Genomic DNA, 20,331 nt, shown 5'->3' with positions numbered 1-20,331 from the left:
AGACAGCTTAACGGAGAGGAAGGACTAACAGGGTTGGAAGCCTTGTTTCCCATGTCTGCAGCAGAGAGGCAGAAAAAAATAAAAAAGAAAAAAAACAAACGTGATCCGGAGCCAAGGCCCCAGGCGTCCCCAAGGCCAAGGACGGATACCAGGCACAAGCTGCTCCTTGCCTCGTCAGCCACAGAAGCAGGGGCCTCCCGCCACGTGAGGAAAGGATTCCCCGGGAATCCAGACAGCGTCTGCCGCTTCGTCAAGTCGGATAAACGCGTTGGCCCCACGTGGCCCCCAGGACGCACCCAACGGCGGTGGTCCCAACGCGAGATATATCTCAGGCTGCAGACGTGGGAGAGGGCTAGAAATCTCAGGCCTGCGATAGGGGCCGACCGTAGCCAATGAAGACCGTGGCCGGGGGTTCCCCCGGTCTCAAGAATAATTGTGAGGCACCGGACGATCAACGGTCCTTCTCACAAATTCAGGAAACTGTTTACGCTGGCCAAAAAATGGGGGGACTCACCAATCTGAGAAAGCGGTGTTGCATGGAATTTTTGCGGTCAGGCGAAATGGAGAGCGGTCTGTCGCGTATGGATCAGAGTGTTGCAGTCCCCGGTTTACGGGTTTCCAGGCGCAGGGCGCCTGGAAGCGCCCGCTCGGTTCGGCACCAAAATGTTAGTTTTTTGGCTGCGTTGTGTTCTTACCCTGCAAGGAAATGCCACGAAACACGACAGAATCCGCTAACAAAGAGTTTTATTAAAGATAAAGGGACAGAGAGTGAACAGGCCTGCGGGAAACACGTGGGTGGAGAAGAAGGAACCGGGAGCATGGCGCCTGATTTTAAAGGCTGGGCGTGGACAGATCAGCGTCACTACTACACGCAAGCGTGTAGATCACATGGCCACGTTGCGCGCTTACGTGGCTAGTGAAATGTCACGCATCTCGGTCACACGAGATGCCCTGACCCTGAAATGGCTATCCTGACCTGGGCCTGGCTAGACGGAAGTGTCCGCCAGGCATATGGGAACACGCCTGACCGTGGGGGCGTGTTGTAAATCTTTCAGCTGTTATCTTCATGTTTTTGTGGTATAATTTTTTTATGTGTGCTTGAATTGGGTTTCAATGTATTGAATTGAGAAATTTGCATTTATATTCTTAGGGGATTTAGTCTATAATTTTATGTTGGGTCTTTCTGTTGTTTTGGTATCAGGGTAAAATTAGCTTAGTAAAAAGAGTCATGAAATGTTCCTTCAGTTGCCAATTTGAGGAACATTGGCATTGCTTTCTTTTTTAAGGTCTGGTATCATTCTGGACTGAGTCCATCTGACAGAATTCCATTTCCCCAGCATAAATGAACCACCATTATCATCCTATATCAATTACCTAAGAAGCAAAACAAATCAGCTTATAATGAAGAGCTTCAACAAGTTTAACAAAATTCTCATAGGCCTGTTGGCTCTGTTGGACTGTCCTGAGGGGATATGACTTTCATCCTATCAAGTGTTTACACTTGATTGTGCTTTAACATAGTATTATGTATGTGCTCATAATCATCCAGATGTGAGTATGCTGTTAATTAAAAGCAACTGCAACATTAGTGTCCAGGATGATGACCTCTAAACACTCTTCAATAAGGTAGCTATTTGCCACCAGTTTGGGTATGAGATTGATTAGCTCTTTCTAAATGAGAAAGCTAATAAGGACAGCAGTCATCAATCATAATCAACTGTTGAAGAATGAATTCAAAGTTGTTTGTGCCATGTTTTGGCCCATGCCTTTAATCCCAGAACTCAGGAGTTAAAATGCAGGCATATCTCTATGAGTTCAAGTTGGGCTACATAGTGAGATCCTGTATCTGAAAGTTGTTGTTTGTAAATATCTAATATAAGATACAGGGACTCAAAATTAAAAAATTTAGAACACTTGCTAAATGTTTTTCATGTGAATAGTAAGATAATAATCACTTTTTAGCATAAGTCACAGTGAAGGAACATCTTCCAAAAACCCTGAACAGAGAAATAAGAAGCATGTCAGGTTCAAAAAAGATTAAGATTTTCATAGTGAATTACTCTAGCTGTTCCTACCTACCCTAAATAAAATAAATAAAATAAAAATTTTAGTATTCTTAAAAGTATTAAGGAAATCAAGTATAAATAGTTATTTTGTTTTAAAATTTGTTTCTTAATATTCTGGAAAGTCAGAAGTAAAGTATTTCAAAGCAATTTTAACTATGATAATATATCAAAAATGTTGCTTATTGAGAGCAGCTCCTATTTTGGCTTGTGTGCATTTATTATAGCTTAAGAAGTTTTTCTAAGCCCTGATCCTGAAAGGCATTCTCTTAGCAACCCTGGGGAGCTGCCTGAGAGCTGGCCTCTCAAACCCCCTATCTGGCACCAGAACCAGGGAAAGGCAGGGAGACAATTAAGGAGACTATCTGCAAGAAGGGTGGTGGTCCCCTTGGAGGTCAGCCCCAAGAAGCACCATCTGGAAGCATTCCAGAGAGACACTCTGCACTGGGGGCTGTAGGGAGAGTGTTCACTGGTTGGACGCTGCAGAGCCTTTGAAAGGGTGAGTAGTCTGTTTTCTTAAGCCTCTTTTAAGCATTCTCTTTGTATAGTTTCTCTCCTCAGAATGAGTCAAACGGAATCTAGGAAGAGTGCTTACCCTGTAATAACGGATCCCAAAGAAGACAACTCAAGAGGAGACTGAAAAATCAGGCATAGAATAATGAACCTCTGAAGAGAAAACTGACTTGGAGGAGGAAGCAAGGGAGTATCATAATCCCAAACGTCCCCCTCCCTGAGTAACATAAAGAGAAACAAAGGGACCTCTGAGTCTCCTTGACTTTGTAGGTCAGATTCAGGGACCCACAATGGCAGGCAGAGATTTTATACCCTCCCTTCATGAGAGAATCCCGCTGCTATTTCCTTTAGGACATAAAAAAGAGGCAGCAAGGTACTACAATCTTATTTGGCTTCCTCTGCTCTACTTAATTATAAATCACTCCACGTGACCGCCTGAGAAGGTAAATAAAACTAGTGGGGTTGCTACAATCAGAGCTTTCAGTGAAATGATTCACCGGAAACAAAAGGGTTAACTTGCAAACTGCTTGTGCTGTGGAGCTGGAACAGCTCTTCATTTAAATAACAAAACAAGCTTCCTAAGGGGCAGTTAGCCTTGGCTGTACTGGCCCAGACACTTAAGCTGGTTTGAAAACTGGAGAGAAGGTTCTCTAACTCTCAGACCCAGCACCTCTCCCTCTCCCTTCCCCTTCTCCCCTTTTCCCCCTCTCCCCCTCTCCGCCCCCTCTCTCTCTCCTCTCTCTCTGTCTCTCTGTCTCTCTGTCTCTGTCTCTCTCTGTCTCTCTGTCTGTCTGTCCGTCCGTCCCGTCCCCCCCCCCATCCCTCTCACTCTCTCCTTCCCTCTCCCTATCTCCTCCCCTCTCCTCCCCTGCCCTCCCCTCCCCTCCTCTCCTCTCTCTTTCTGGGTTAATTTAATCATGGCCCTGTCCAGTAACTTCCGGTTAACTCATTCAAACCAAGTCACTGGGGAGGGGATGCTTTCCCTATGAGTTGGAAAATTCTGAAGGTCTTTCGGTTTGATTGGAGATGTCCTCAGAACTGAAAAACCTTGCTGCATAGACACTTACTCTCTTTGCATCTCTGCCTTTTTCTTTCAACTCTGACTGCCTGTCTGCATCTCCAACATTCCCCTCCGTGCCCCTCTGGTCCCAGGTGGCTGGCTGGCCTAAACAGGCACCCTGCTGCTGCCTGCCTCTTAAGTTAAACTCTCCAGTTCTCATCAGCTCTAAAAATCTTTCCTCTTAACAATTTAAAAATAAACTTTTCCCCCTCTTCACTCATGAAACAGCTATTTTTGTTTTGTTACTGATTCATGATTAAGAGTCTTTGTTTCCATACTAAAAGAATTTCAACTCAAGCTTATTATTTTTAAGGCTAAATCTAGCAGGATGAAACAAAGTTCTAAATTTATAGAGACAACTAACTTATAAGTTGTTAAAAATAGGTTCACTAAAATGATAAACTATTAAGGATAACTAAACAATACAACTTAATGATTAATCATCTAGCTACTAACTTATAAACTGTTAAGGATAAGTTTATTAAATTATAAACTATTAAAAATAATTAAAAACACAACGTAATGACTAGTCATCTACCCAGTAACTTAAACTATAAACTGTTAAGGATAAGTTTTACTTAAATTATAGGCAATTAAAGATAAATAAAAGGATACAATTTGTTGCTTAATCATACTGGAAATGATCATATTCTCTATTCAAATCTATATCTGTAAACATGCTAAATATTAATGTGATCAATTCCTTTCTTAGTTTCTTGGCATTTAAAAATGTTTAAGCTTCTCTCTACAGATAAAACTATGCCACGCCTTAATTGCTACCAGGGCTCTGTTTTAATTATATACACTTTGGAATCAATCACCTTGCTTTGATAAAAAAAGCAGTCTATTCTCCAAGTTACTTCTTTACAGAAAATTTTCAGACCTAAATTTAACAGCCAAAGGCCTATACTGTTCCTTATGACAACTAAAATCTATAGTCACTGCCTCCAGTAAAGCTGTGGTTATATATAACAAACATCCTTCCCAAAGCTTCAGCTGCCTTCTCAACTTCTCTCATTAACAAAAATCAAGTAATTGGCTTCATTTCCTTGGGTTAATGCCAATTCTGAGAACAAGTTGTCTTGCTACCAGATCCCAAATAAAAAATAAGCTCACCATACAGGTTTCAAAGTAACTTATTGTCTTACAATGACTTCCCTCAATAATCAATCACTTACGTTTTTTGGCAAGTTAAGAAGATGTTTTAGGATGTAAAGTTTTTGTAAGGACATTAAGGTTTGAATAAGTGATTTATGGGTCTGAGATGTAAGATAAAAATAAAAGACTTAAGGTATGGGGATAAATAAAGGCTTAAATATGAAAAATGCTTGGGGACAAGTTGTTTGGACATGTAAATGCAAGTTATGAGGGTCTGAGGATGAAAAGGCTTTGATGATAGTGGGAAAAAGTGATTTGAGATGTATAAGGAAATGAAACATGTTTCAGATTTCTTTCTCTTGCTATTCTGCTGCTATATTGAGACTCCAAAGGTTCCTAGTTTTAGCATTAATTAATACAATTCTGATAAGCTATTAATCTATCACTACTACCATTATTATAGCCACAGGCTTGGGATTTTAAATTCCCTTTGGTTGTTTTTTTTAACTATTTATGGGCTTGAGGATGCTTCTCATTATGTTGAGGGCATATGTCTAGTCTACATTCATCCAATTTTTCTGGATAGAAAAAAAATGCTTTTAACCAAAATAAATTTTAGGTTTCCAAACTTTTATTACAACTCAAAATATGAGTCTCCTTGCCTCTTCTACAACATAGATTTCAATACAGACTACAAATAATAATAATGAACATATCTGAACTTTTTTTCTCTTTAAGAAGGTTCTTATAAGCTTCAGGAGCTCTAAACACACCAATGCCCACAGGTCAAGACAGACTTCCAAAAAGTACTACCAAGCTGTAGTTTGTTTTCTCACCTGCCTATTTTTTTTCTGGGGTAGTGGGGTGGGGATTCCTCTCTCCCTGGCCTGGAATGCCCCTTTCTTATCTGCCAAAACCATGCACTTAAAAGTTCCAAATGTACACCTAAGTCCAAAATTTCCTCTTTAAACTTCCTTAATTTAAAGGAAATTTAAAGTTCTGCCCATTAATATGTATTTGTTCCAGTAGATTCCTAATCATTAAAAAGGTTATTTAAGCCCCATCATCTTCTCTGCCACAAGCTCACTGCAGCCCTGCACCCAGCCCTCCAGCTCACACTCCATGGTCCCCCAATGCACTCTCCAGGCCATGTCCCAGCACAGACTGATCCATTTGATGACTGCACCCTCCCAAAGCAGACCTTCCAAAGCTGCCTACACCTCTCACAGAGCCTGGACAAGTGAAACAGTCTGCTCTTGCTGGACTTCCATGCATTCCAGCATTCAGAAGCCCCAGCCTTGTGCCCATGCCAGCATGGAGTAACCATGAACGATTTCTATACTCCTTTGTCATTCTCCCCTATTCCTATACTACAGAATTCCCACACTCAGTGACTGGACTGCCCTTAAAAAATGTCCTATTACTAATCATATAAATTCTGCCCATGGTCCTTTTATGTATATTTTATCAGACAGTCTCCATATGTACTTCTGACAATTGTTCTGTTATGAAAAAAATCTTGCTGTGTATACTTTGAGACAAATTGGTACTGCCCCTTTTATAGCCAAATGATTTATTATTGTTTAGTTACAAATTTGAGTTACAGGTCAACTTTAGCTATAGCCTTGGTGGTATAGATGCACACTGCTATTCAGGTAAGTCTTTATCTAAAAATGCTTCATTAACCTTAGTTACTCAAAACAAATTAATTAAAGATTAATATACAAAAGTGTATATTCTAAACAAAACTGTTCTTTTTTGATAACTCAAACATAATATTTACACACACTTAACAATATCATATCATACTATTATAGATTTTTATGTTACTCCTCTGCCCTTTCATGAATCAGAAATGTTCTGGGATCATAAACAACTACACCTACAGGGTGTTTACACTAGTTCTCAGCTTGCCATCAATATAAACTATTCTTATTAATTTCAGAATTATTACAATATTGCTTGTCATTCTTCCAATCATCTTCAGACTTTCAAATTATCCACAGTACTCACAGCCCTTAGAGAGATTTATATGCTTCTTTTTTTATTAAAGAAAAAGGGGGAGGTTCCAGAGTCTGTGGGAATATACAGCAGGTGATAACTAGTGTTGAGCAGGTCAACCCATCAGACAAATAACTCTCTGATAGGAAGCCCCACTTGGCAAGGCTGTGGGGTCACTGATTGCAAATGTCCTGTCGCTTCTGTCTGTAGTTTTTCTCATGTGCTACTCCATTTCTTCCCTAATAACAGCTGCCTGTGTTCCCTCCACTGCCTGCAAGTATATCTCGTGAGTATATTCCATCTTATGGGCACATATATCTGTGGATGATTAGGAAGATGACTTCTTATTAAGCTGCATAATTTTGATGAATAAAAAATATATTAAGATTTGCTTCATAACTGGGTCTATTATTCCACGAGGACTGTAAGACACTTAGGCCCTGTTTTATATCACTAGCTCAGATTGGCATAAAGAAAACAATAATTACTTCTCAGTTCTAAAACAAGCCACATACAATTAATTGATTCAAAGCCTCAAGAGCAAAATTAAACAAGACTAAATGTCTTTGTAAATGGATCGGAAGTTAAAACTTTACAGATATGCACAAGGACAGAGTTGCAGATGTCTAACCAAGGTTATTAGCACAAAGCATCACAAGGTTCTATGCCAATTCTTCCCTTGCTAAAAGTCTGGCTGATAAAGACCTGACTCCCTGTGCAGTTCTCTCAGCAGTTTGTCTCACCAGGCATCCTGTTCCCAGTCTCAGGTCACAGTCTTATAGCAGGAACCTTGAAATCAGGCGTTGCCATGGTTACTCATCCCCCTCAGATGTGGCCTTTGTAATTTTTTTATTACAAAAAAAATTGTTGTTAAATGTGTATATAAGCCATGTAGAACAAAGGAGAGCTAGAGGGAACCAAAAACTAGTAGAAATTAGAACTTAGGAAGAATTAGAGCTATAGCAGAAGAAGAAAAGAGCATGACTGGAACAGTTCGTGTGTGAATTTATTGTACCTAAGAAATTTTTCTAAGTCCTGCTCCTGAAAAGCATTCTCTTGGCAACCCTGGGAGGCAGTCTGAGAGCTGGACTCACAGGCCGTGGTAATTACCAAATGTCCTGGATTAAAAGAAGCCTTTACTAACAAATCTAATATCTTCATGGTGGTAACCAGAAGGCAGGACCTGGTGGGCTAGCCTTAACTGCCAAGGGGCCATCAGAGTCTAAGATAAACTGCAGAGACAACAGGGACGGTAGCTGCAGTGCTGAGTACATTCCTTTTGCTCTGAAAGATTATGACTTTAATATCACATATGGAGGTGTCCACATCCCTGGCAGCCTCTTAAAGTTTCTGATGTGGATCCCAGCAAGATCAAAATGGCTGGCCCCAGACTGGGCCCTGGTGTGTGAGCCCACATCCTGTAGTCCTTCACAGTAGCAGCAGTAAGACTGGTGTAGCTCCACTGGAAGTGAGGCCCCTGGGCCCAAGGGGCCTCATGGAGTCAATAAATGGGGATGACACACACACAATGACTTACACCCCATCTCAGGAGGAGCCCTACATTGTTTCCATCAAATACACTGATAATGAGATCCTTCAAAGTCCCTTTAAGGTCAAGGTCATTCCCACGTAGAATGCTGGCAAAGTGATTGCCTCTGGTATAGGCCTTAGTTCCTATGGGGTGCCTGACAGCTTTCCTGTGGAGTTTGCAATTGATGCCAGAGATGCTGGTGAAGGCTTACTGGCTGTCTAGATCACAGACCAAGAGGGAAAGCCTCAGAGAGCCACTGCCCACAACAGTAAAAACACGACATATGCCATTACCTATATCTCTGATAAGACCAGACACTATGTAATTTGGGTTAGCTATAGTGGAGACAGCATTCTCCTTACCTTATCTGGGCCATGCAGACATGTGAATCCAGCAAGTACCTGGTCACAGGTCCTGAGATTGCCCCTACTGTGAAAACTGGAGAGAAAATGGGCTTCGGACTGGATGCCAAGACTGCTGGGAAGGGGAAAGTGGCCTGCATGATTCTGAATGTCACAGAGGCTGAGGCTGATGTCATCGGAAATGAAGATGGCACCTATGACATTTTCTACACTGCTGCCAAGCCAGGCACCTATGGGATTCACGTGCTCTTCTCTGGTGTTGATATTCCCAACAGCCTCTTCACAGTCATCGCCATGGAGCAGGCCCAAGTAAATGCATGTCCTTTAGGTACTAGGTGACTGAAGAGGCCTATGTTCCAGTCAGTGAATGGCCTAGGCTTTAATCCCTTTGACTGCATGATTTCTATAGGGAAAGGGGGCTGGCTAAAGAAACCCACCCTGACCCTGGAGCCCAGAACTAGGGCAAGATGGCTCAGATAAGACCAGTGAAAGAAATACAGTTTGGCTCAAATCAGAGCCATCTCTGCCCCTGGGCAACTGACTTGTGAACCCAACCAATCACAAAGCAGGACAGTAGAATCCTGGCCCTAGGGCCCAGGGCCAGGGAAAGAAACACAACCTGCATTTGGGACCTGAGCCAGAAAACACTTTATCCCAAACCCAGAACCAAGGAAACATGCCTTGACTCTGAAACTAGTGCTAAAATAACACTCTTGGTCCCTAGAATCAGAGTCAGTGAAAGAAATGTGCCCTGACCTTAGAGGTAGTGTCAAAAAGCCAAGAAAGGCCAGTGAAAGAAACACAGTTTGGCCCTGAAATCAGGGTCATCTCTGTCCCTAGCCCACAAAACTGGCCAATCCCTGGGCAAAAAAAAATAACCAATCATTGGTTGACTCCAAACCTAGGACATCCTATATAAACCACCCTGCCTGGTCAGTTGTGAGCTATTCTCTCCACCCTGGTAGAGGCAGCTAGTCTCCTAGATTCCTCCTTCCCAAATAAATCTCTTTCTCAAAAGAGTTTTGGGTGTGAAGACCTTCATTCACTGGTGCACAGAAGAACCTTGCTGGGACGACCCATAGTGGATTGAGAAAGGGGGAGCTGAACAGAAGAATCTTGCTGAGATGTCCCATAGTGGATTGAGCAAGGGGAACTGAACAGAAGAACATTGCTGAGATGTCCCTCAGTAGACAGAGCAAAAGAGAGCTGAAAAAGTAACACTTTTCTCCTAAGCGGGAGGAGATTGCTACATTTTGCAATTTCTTAGGCTACAGAAGCAGAGCTCTGCTAGATAGTCCCCTTAAGTGGGGTGTGACCAAAGCTCAGCTGTAAAGTCTCTCCAAGAGAGAAGCAAGATTGCTATATCCTGCAGGGAGACCAGCCCCCATCACACCAGGTATAGCCTGACTTTCCTGAACAGTCAGGATACCCTGCATTTCCCGAACAGTCTGGATACCCTTACCTCCTGAAGCAGTTCCAGGCCTGACTTTACTGAGAAGTCAGAAAATTTTCCCTTCCAGGGTTGGGCTGCTTCTTTGCAGTTCCAACCATCAGAGCTGTGCTAAATAGCTTCAGTTGTCTGGGACACCTTCAGGGCAGAGCTGCTCTGAGCAGCTTGAGGTGTCCAGGATACCTCGCCCTCCAGGGCTGAACTGTCTCCTTGCAGCTTAAGCCATCAGACCTATCCTAAGAAGCTCAAGGTGTTGCTTTCCCTTTCCCCAGAGTTACAAAACTCACGTTTTGGTGTCAAAATCTGGGACCAGATCCACAGAGTTGCAACAAATTTACTTACAATTTCATTTGCTGTCAAGAAAGGAAAAATCACAGGAGAGGTGTATATGTCTCTGGGAAGACAGCTACACCTGAGATCATGGACAACAAAGATAGCACGGTCACTATCAGATATGCCCACACTGAAGTCAGGCTTTACAAGATGCACATCAAATACATGGGCAGCCACATCCCTGAAAGCCCTCTCCTGTTCTATGTGAACTACACAACAGTGGGAGCTTTTCTGCATATGGTCCAGGCCTTGTGTATGGAGTAGCCAACAAAAACGCCTCATTTACCATTGTCACAGAAGATGCAGGAGAAGGTGGTTTGAATTTTGCTACTGAAGGACTGACCCTCAAAAGCAGACATCAGCTGCATTGACAACAAAGATGGGACATATACAGTGACCTACTTGCCCACCCTGCCTGGTGACTACAGCACCCTGCTCAAGTATAATGACAAGCACAAGCTACTCACACATGAAGCTAGGATCTGTTATTCAAATTTCTAAAGGTCTTTAAGAAGCAGAGTAAGCCACAGCCTCCACCTCTTACCAACTCCTCAGCTTGAAAGAGCTCCAGCTGAGAGAGCTTCCTTAGTCAAAAAGCCTTCAGCCAAATGAGGCTTCCTCAGCCAAAAGCACCTCCAGTCAAAAAGCCTCTATTTCCTGTATCCTTATGCCTTATATACCTTTCTCCACCCACCCATCACTTCCTGGGATTAAAGGCATGAGTGGTTCCCAGTACTGGGATTAAAGGTGTATTCCAACACTGGCTCTGTTCTCTCTCCTGGAATGAGTCAATCTCATATAGCCTTTAAATTCACAAAGATCCAGATGGATCTTTGCCCCCCCCCCCCCAAGTGCTAGCGTTAAAGCTGTGTGCCACCACTGTCTGGCCTCTATGTTTAATCTAGTGGCTTGTTCTGTTCTCTGATCTTTAGGCAAATTTATTAGAATACACAATGTATCACTACATTCCCCTTTTTTGTCTAAAATAATAAAGGAACATTATAACTAACATAAGAAAAACTGTATACATAAGTACAATAAGTATATACCATATATACAATCAATAATTACATTAACAATGTCTAGTCTATTGACATTTGACAGATTCAGAGAAAATACTCCATTATTTATCCTATTTGGTAAGTCCAAAGTGTTGTACCTAATTCACTTTCTATCCTAACTTGTATTACCAACCCCAAGTTATTTTTTGATGTCTTTCAAACTTACACAATTTACACCTCTTTAGTTTCTTTTCTGAATTTGTTAACAGGGAAAACTATAACTATCTAATCTTTAACTCACTCAGACACTGGAAGGAAATAATATTATCTGAGTAAGCAGGAAGTGCAAACAAGCAACTTCCAAAAAATATGAGAAATGACAGAAACAGCTGGCTGCCTGAAGAGTCACCCAAAGTTCCTCTGCAACATTGGGGTATCCATCTTTGGTTTATAGACTGAGCATATCTGACATCTTTTCTCTGAAGCAGAATTTTCTGAAGGGCCTTCCTACCTTGTCTTGGCAAGGTGCCAACAGTTCTTTCTTTTGTGTCCTGCTTGTACATTTTGGACAGCATACTGTCAGCAGTGGAGGCAAGGGCATTTTCTTGCCCAGTGGCTAACTTGCCACAAAGAAAGTAAACTCCATAAGGAGTTTCTTCAATGCTCATCATCTTCTTGAAGTATGTTGGTGATGCTAGAAGCAGAAATGTCTCATTTACATAAAAAAATCTATGTTATTAAAACATCTTAAATGCCATAATCTGTAGATCTCTAAAGTGTTTGAAGATGACCTATCTAAAATATATCTGTTTGACACTGAAAACATACCTAACTGGATGACAAATTTGATTGTAATGACTAATTACTAACTTACACTTCTTTATATACTAATTAGTCGGTAATAATAATTTTTTTTTTTTTTTTGGTTTTTCGAGACAGGGTTTCTCTGTGTAGCTTTGCGCCTTCCCTGGAACTCACTTGGTAGACCAGGTTGGCCTCGAACTCACAGAGATCCACTGGTCTCTGCCTCCCGAGTGCTGGGATTAAAGGTGTGAGCCACCACCGCCTGGCAGTAATAATAACTTTTAAGGACTAGAAATTTGCATTACATTGTTAAATGAACTGTATAGATATAATACCTTGAACAAGTTTAGAAATATATGTACAGTATATTCTAGTAAAATCAATCTCAAGCCGGGCAGTGGTGGCGCACGCCTTTAATCCCAGCACTCGGGAGGCAGAGGCCAGTGGATCTCTGTGAGTTCGAGGCCAGCCTGGGCTACTAAGTGAGTTCCAGGAAAGGCACAAAGCTACACAGAGAAACCCTGTCTCGAAAAACCAAAAAAAAAAAAATTAATCTCAAATTTGTATCAATATCCAAAATTTGTATACAATATACAAAAATCCAATCCAATGTAAAATATTTAAAACTAGTAGTTGCTTTTTTTGTTTGTTTGTTTTTTGTTTTTTGGAGACAGGGTTTCTTTGTGTAGCTTTGTGCCTTTCCTGGAACTTGCTTTGTAGACCAGGTTGTCCTCGAACTTACAGAGATCCACCTGCTTCTGCCTCCTGAGTGCTAGGATTAAAGGCATGCGACACCACCGCCCGGCCTATTAGTTGCTTTTTAAAAGTAAATTTAACCTTTTTATCTTATCATATCAATATTTTCTTTTTTTTTCTTTTCAGAGTAGATTCAATAATCTACTCTTTATCCTATCATTTTTTAGAGTAGATTCAATAATCTACCTTTTTATATATATCCTCTTTTTCCCCTTTCCTTTTCTTTTTTTCAAACAAGAACCCTGAATCTAATTTCCTTTGTTCAGCTTTTTCCTGACTATTAACAATAACAACTTCTAAGCAACCACCCTAAACAATGACAAATATCCATAACTCATTGAATGACCAAAAACCACCCACCCCACCTCTTGCAAATGTGGGTGTCATGTTCTTTAAATTACTTCCAGCTATCTTGGGGCAAAGGCATTTTTAGGGGATCCTGAAAAGACATATTTTGGGTTAATTGTCAAGTCCTGGGAGAGGTAGCTGGATCATTGTTGTCCAGTCTCTGTATAAGGCCAAAGTACAGGGCTTGTCTCAAGTCCTGGCTAGAGTAGAGTGTGAGGCTGTATCACCTCAGCTAGCCATCTCAATATTGTCCTGAGCAGTTTATAGTCCAAAGCCAATCTTTTGGTGGTGTTTGTCAGTTTGGTGGTGTTATCATAGTCCTGAGGGAATCATCATTGTAGGGTCCCATCATCTTTTGGGAGACTTCAAAGTCATGATTAGGCATTATCATGGTTCACTACAGAAAATCTTTTCCTTGGGACAAGTTTTCTGCATGATTTGTCGTTTTTCTTCAGTTGTCTCATTTGTCCAGTGGTCTTCAGATTCCTTAGCCTCCATTTTCCTGAAAGACAAAAATAAAACCCTTCCCCAACCCTAACTTTGGGGAGGTTCCCAATCTAATCTTTATCACTTTTGATTTATAGTTCCTCCTGATTTTTTGTTCTCTTCTATAGCTGTTCTATCATCCAGAGCTGTATAGTTTTTTACAATAGGCACTAGGTTCTTTAATTGCTCTGGGAAGAAGTTTCTTCCAGGATGACAGGAAAGGACTAAATGGATTTGACATAGGGAGTTCTTCAAGAGGCTCCTCAGGGCATTTGCCAATGGCAAAGGCAAGGGATTACTTCGCCCCTTGTTAATCTACATTTGTTAGTCCAATGTCTGCCTTTGCCAAACCTTCTGTGTAATCTAGAATGAAGGGGAGTTCTATTGGGATTATTCCTTGAAAAAACATTAACTTTGGGAGTGTCTTGTTTAAGTTCCTTTTTAGGTGACCTTGTTTACTGCATTTGAAACATTTGACATTACTATTTTTCTTCAAACCTCTGGAAATCACCTCTCTTATGCAAGCATCATCACAGTCATGAGATTCAATATTTATTGTATCTTGGATCCATTTATACAAGGTTGCTGATCTTGCCTTTAATGACCTAATTACCCTTTTGCATTGTTCATTGGCATTTTCAAAAGCCAGAGATTCAATTAATATCTGTTTAGCTTCTGAATTTGGTATCATTCTATTCACTGCTGAAGTCAGTCTTTGTAAGAAATCAGTGAAAGTTTCTTTTGGGCCCTGTATAACTTTTGAAAATGACTCAATTTCTTTCCTACTTCTTTAATTATTTCCCAAGCATTCAAGGCTGCCCCATGCAGTGAAAGCCAGGGTGTGATCATCATATAAATAATTGTCTTTGTATATCAGCATAATCGCCTTCTGCAAGAAGTTGATCTTGGCAAATTTCAAAACCTGGAGCTCTACTCCATTGTTCAATGGTCTTAGCCTCATCTTTTCACCAGGTCCTCCATTGTAATTGGGGACCAGCCTCTAAAACTGCTATAACCAGAACTCTCCAGTCTTGAGGAATAATTCTATTACAAATTGACCACAAATTTAACATCTGCTTCACAAAAGATTACTGGATACCATATGAAACTATTGCTTCTTTGAATCTCTCTTCAAATCTAGCATTTGCACAGGAGTCGAGTGAGCTCTTACACAGCCTTGAGGATATATATCATTTGGCAATTCCTATAAGGTTACTGGATAGATTAATATTGGCTGTTTGAAAGACTTAGGCTTTTTCTCTGTAACCTTATAATGCAATGCTGAGATTAGTTCTCCTTTTAATTCTTCTGTTTGGGTCTGAATATTTCTATGATCTGTTTTAACAGGCTTTCTAAAACTTTTATCTTGGCACTCATATTAACCAACTTTTTTAATGATAAAACAGAAATGATCAAACAAATAATATTTATAATTAACATTACATAAATCCCAACAACATTAATTATCCTCTCATTTAATTGTTCCATTTTCAGACTGCCTATCATTGTATTATCAAACAGAGACCAAATACATTGTATAAATGTTCCCCCTTTTTAATGTGGGAAAAAAACCTTTCTTTTAACTAATTCCTCCCTTTAAGAAATCCCAATTGACTCACGAAATCTGCTGACAATGATGATTTGGATGATGGTGTGACAGGAGCCTGAGGAGGGGTCCTAGAGAAAGCCAAAACCCACCGGGAAAGGAAAGAAGTGAATGATCCAGCCATCTGAATAAAGAAAATATGAAAAGTAGCTAACTCTTGCTGTTTTGGGAGCCCCAAAACCTATGAAGTTTGCTGCAGAAGGGCTGCAACAAAAACTTAGCCAGCAGGATAGGGACTCTTGTCCAGGTGTGGTGGAAATTCTGACCACATATAGATTCCAGACTGAGTGAACTCATACCCCAAAAGATGGATGCCAGATGTAACTTAAATCTTAAAATGGTCTTATAATAAAAAACCCAGAGCCTGATATTGGGGTGAAAGCTGAAAGATCAAAGAAGCAGAGCAAGCCACAGCCACCACCTCTGACCTCACCAACTCCTCAACTTGAAAGAGCTTCCTTAGCTGAAAAGCCTTCAGCTGAAAGGGGTGTCCTCGGTCAAAAGCACCTCCAGCTGAAAAGCCTCTAGGAGCCTCTACTTCCTGTCTCCTCATACCTTATATACCTTTCTCCACCTAGCTATCACTTCCTGGGATTAAAGGCATGTGTGCTTCCAAGTACTGGGATTAAAGGTGTATCCAAACACTGCCTGGCTCTGTTTTCTCTTCTAAACTGAGTCAATCTCATGTAGTCTGAGGAGACTTTGAACTCACAGAAATCTAAACAGATCTCTGCCTCCCAAGTGCTAATATTAAAGGTGTGTGCCACCACTGTCTGGCTTCTATGTTTAATCTGGTGGCTTGTTCTATTCTCTGAACTTCAGGCAAATTTGATAGGGTACACAATATATCACCACAAGGATCAGCTGCCAACTTCCTTCTAGACATCAGCGAGACTGATCTTAATACATGACAGTCAGTATCAAGCCTCATCTGGACATGACAAGCCCTGTCTGCTGAAGAAGCTGCCCCAAAACCACACTGGCATTTCCTTCGTCCTCTGAGAGGTGGGTGAATATCTAGTCAGCATCAAGAAGAATGGCAACCACATTACTGGAATCCCATATCCATTACCATGATCCAGTCTGAAACTGACAATTTGTGCTGCACCTAAGTCTATGTGACCAAGGCCTGTCAGAAGGCCAGACTTTAGAGATATCTGACTTTATTGTGGATACAAGAGATGCAGGTTATGGTGGCATATTCTTGGTGGTAGAATGATCCAGCGATGTGGACATACAGATAGACTACCTGGAGGACATTGTCCACAAGGTATCCTACCTCCCCACTGTGCCTGGAGTCTATATCATTTCCAACAAATTTGTGGATGAGAATGTGCCTAGAAGTCCATTCACTGTGAAGATCAGTGGTGAGGGAAGAGTCAAAGAGAGCATCACTTGGACCAGCCAGGCTCTATCTATGGCCATAGTTGGCAGTATCTGTGATGTGAACTTGAAGATTCCAGAAAACAGCAGTGACATATCTGCCCAGGTCACCAGCCCCTCGGTCCATGTTACCCAAGGTGTCTGTGGGGAAAAATTCTCACTGTGTTCAATTTGTGTCCCAGGAAATGGGCATTCACACAATCAGTGTAAAATATCGTAGCCAGAATGTAACATGAAACCCCTTCCAGTTCACATGGGCCCTTTGGTGAAGGAGGTGCTCATAAGATCCAGGCAGGAGGCCCTGGCCTGCAGAGGGGAGAAATAGGCATCCCAGCTGAGTTCAGCATCAGGACCTGAGAAGCAGGTGCTGAAGGCCTCTCCATTGTTGTTGAGGGCCTAGAAAGGCAGAGATTACATTTGATGACCATGAAAATGGGTCATGTGGTATTTCTTATATTATCCAAAAGCCTGGTAACTATGAGGTGTCTATAAAGTTTAACCATGAGACCATCTCTGATAGACCCTACTTGATGCTCATCATCACATCCAGATGACACTCCCTGCCTCACTGTTATGAGCCGTTGGAATCAGGATTAAAATTTAACCAGCCAGCATCCTTTTCTATAAGGCTGAATGATGCAAAAAGAAAGCTTGATGCAAAGATGCATAAACCCTCAGGAGCAGTGGAGGAATGCCATGTGTCTAAACTAGAGCCAGATAATCAATGTTGAGTTCAATGGGAGCCATGTGGTTGGGATCCCTTTCAAAGTGCATGTTGAGGGGCCTGGCCAAACAGAAAAGGAATCCTGCTCTAGTGTCAGCCAAAGGTGCCGGGCTTGAGGAGGGTACTGCAGGTATCCAATCAGAATTCTTCATCAAAACCACTCAAGCAGGCCCAAAGATATTATCTGTTGCCACTGAAGAACCACCAAGGTCAGAGTGGATTGCCAAGAAAACCCAGAAGATTACAAAGTCATGTACACTCCCGTTTCCCCTGGAAACTACCTGATTAGTGTCAAATGTGGTGGGCCCAACCACATCATGTGTAGTCCATTCAAGGCCAAGTTGACAGGCCAGTGTCTTGTCAGCCCAGGCTCAGTCAACAAGACCTCATCCATCTTGATGGAGCCAGTGGCCAGGTCCTCAACAGAAACTGGCTATAGCATCATGCCCAAGTCATTCTCAGATACCAGTAAGGTGACCTCCAAGGGGCAGGGCTCCCAATGGTCTTCATGAACCAGAAGAGTTCTTTCCTAGTGGACTGTAGCAAAGCAGGGGTCCAATATGCTGTTAGTCAAGTAATGATCTAAGCCTTAGATAATCAGATTTAAGACTTATGGTGCAACATGGGAGGTAATATTTCAAGACAATAGTCTGGAGTATAGTCCTCCAAACAAAACAGCTACCATGATCAGATTATCTGTGCCCACTTGCAAGAGACCAACAGGAGAAGCCTGTGGACTGCTGACATTTCCTCAGAAGAGTGATTGAGGATGGTCATTAGACTCTCACTTGAGATTCCAGCCGCTCTGTGAAGACATCTGTATGCAGTTCTGCCTTGATTGCACTGGGTCTATCAAGATGGCATATCCTCAGGGTGTTGGGAGGTTCTAGAACTCCTGTCTTGTAATATCCACACCCACCCTAACCTGTGCCATTGGGATGAGTGGTTACAACAGCCTCCTCTGGCTTATTTACAGCTGCACAGGATACAACTTGGCATCAAAGTCCTTGGCCATGTAGTTTCAGAAGCCAGGAAAATATTTGTACTGTTCAGAAGCACTCAGATGGTGTTCAGATGCCCAAGTCACTTGATGGGGGCTTCAGACCTTCATGTTGTGATAGAGAAGCCATGCAGAGGCACAATATGGTCACCAGATTCACAAAGCCATCCTGACTGACAGCCCAGGACTACCAGAGCTGTAGTTGGAAGTTTTCATATGTCCCCCTTGGCCTGCGGTCAGGACAAATCTCTCACCCACAGTCCCGCAGCCTTTTATAAAATAATCGCTAGAAGTTTATATTAATTATAACTGCCTGGCCATCAGTTCAGGCTTATTCTTGACTAGCTCCTACACTTAAATTAACCCACAATTCTTAACTATATGCAGCCACGTGTGTTGGTACCTTTTCTCAGTTCTGGCTTGTCATCTTGCTTCCGCTGTGTCTGGCTGGAGACTCCTGATTCAACCCTTCCTCTTCCCAGAATTCTCCTCATCTGCTTGTCCCACCTATAATTCCTCTCTGGCCACTGGCCAATCAGCATTGTATTTATCAATCAATCAGCAACACACATTCACAGCATATAGAATGGCATTCCACAGCACAGAGCTGGTAGGAAGGGGACAGTCTCTGTCATAGTCCACTGCCTCTAAGAGCTCTCAGGCCTCACTCGAGATCTTTGTGCCACTCACAGCTGAAAACTCAGAAGCCTTAGGAGTCACTGGCATGCAGCAGTACTTGGTGGTTCCTGGTCTGCTGATGGCAATAATGTAAAGTATGAGAACCTCCAGCTTTGACCAGGGGACTTTTAACTCCCTGTTATTAGTGACACACAATATAAATGATTCCAGTGGAGTGCTGGTACTGAAACCTCATTAGTCCTTCAGTGCATCCTTCCCACTTACTGTGAAAGTAAAGGGCCCCCAGAACTGCAGTTTCAGCATTGACTATCCCTGACACATTAACAAACTAACCATGAGAAATCCTTGACTGGGGTTGGAGATTTACCTCAGTGGTAGAGTGCTTGCCTAGCAAGCACAAGGCCCTGGGTTCGGTCTTCAGCTCTGGAAAAAAAAAAAAAGAAATCCTTGACTATGGGTCTGCTTTTTAGGAACCTAGAGAAGCAGGATAGGCCCATTGCTGAGCAGAAGCTGCCAGTTCCTGAGTCCCACTCCTGGAAGAGCCAGTTTGAGCCCCACATCCTCCAAGAAGCACCCATCCCCTGCCCAGAACTCACTTTGCCTTCTCCATGACCACTTATTTCCCAGTGTCTGACACTAGGCTGAAGGCCAGCTTCCTTCTACCTCTCTCTGGTCTCCTTATGCTCTCCATTCTCTCTCCAAAGCATCCTGCACAGTCTTGCAAGCATGTCTATGGATTAATGGTAAAGGCACTAAACAAATGCCCCACTGGCATTTGGTGTTGTCACAACACTGGTGACATCACAGGAGATGCCAGGGCTCTCCAGGATACAATAGAATGTTTCCAAAAGAGACTGCTGATGCCATATTGTATAGTCCTTGACTCCCTGCTAACTAGCTCACCCTAAACTGACCTTAATACAAGGTATGAAAAGGCCAGACAAATATCTAGTCTAGATACATAAGTCAAAAACTAGGCTTCACTAGACCCCACTTCCTGCTTCTCAAAAAACAAAAAGCCATTAATCACTGAAGCTCCAGATAACAGGGATAAGGGGAACAGCAAGTACACAGGCTTAGACAAATAACCAAATAAGGACAAAGCCTGAAAAACATCCAGGCTTGTCCAAAGATAAAAGATTATAACCCTGACCAGCGTCCCGCTAACTTTTA

At 42.0% G+C, this 20,331-nt stretch overlaps 1 pseudogene; it reads left to right on the top strand.

Annotated features, from left to right (window-relative positions):
- The first annotated feature begins 560 nt into the window (after positions 1-560).
- Positions 561-18,105, top strand: LOC131912852 (filamin-B-like; annotated as a pseudogene).
- The last annotated feature ends 2,226 nt before the right edge of the window (positions 18,106-20,331 follow it).

Source organism: Peromyscus eremicus, chromosome 6 (genome assembly GCF_949786415.1).
Source record: "Peromyscus eremicus chromosome 6, PerEre_H2_v1, whole genome shotgun sequence".
Lineage (NCBI taxonomy): Eukaryota > Metazoa > Chordata > Mammalia > Rodentia > Cricetidae > Peromyscus > Peromyscus eremicus.
This window is presented reverse-complemented; position numbering and strand designations above follow the sequence as displayed.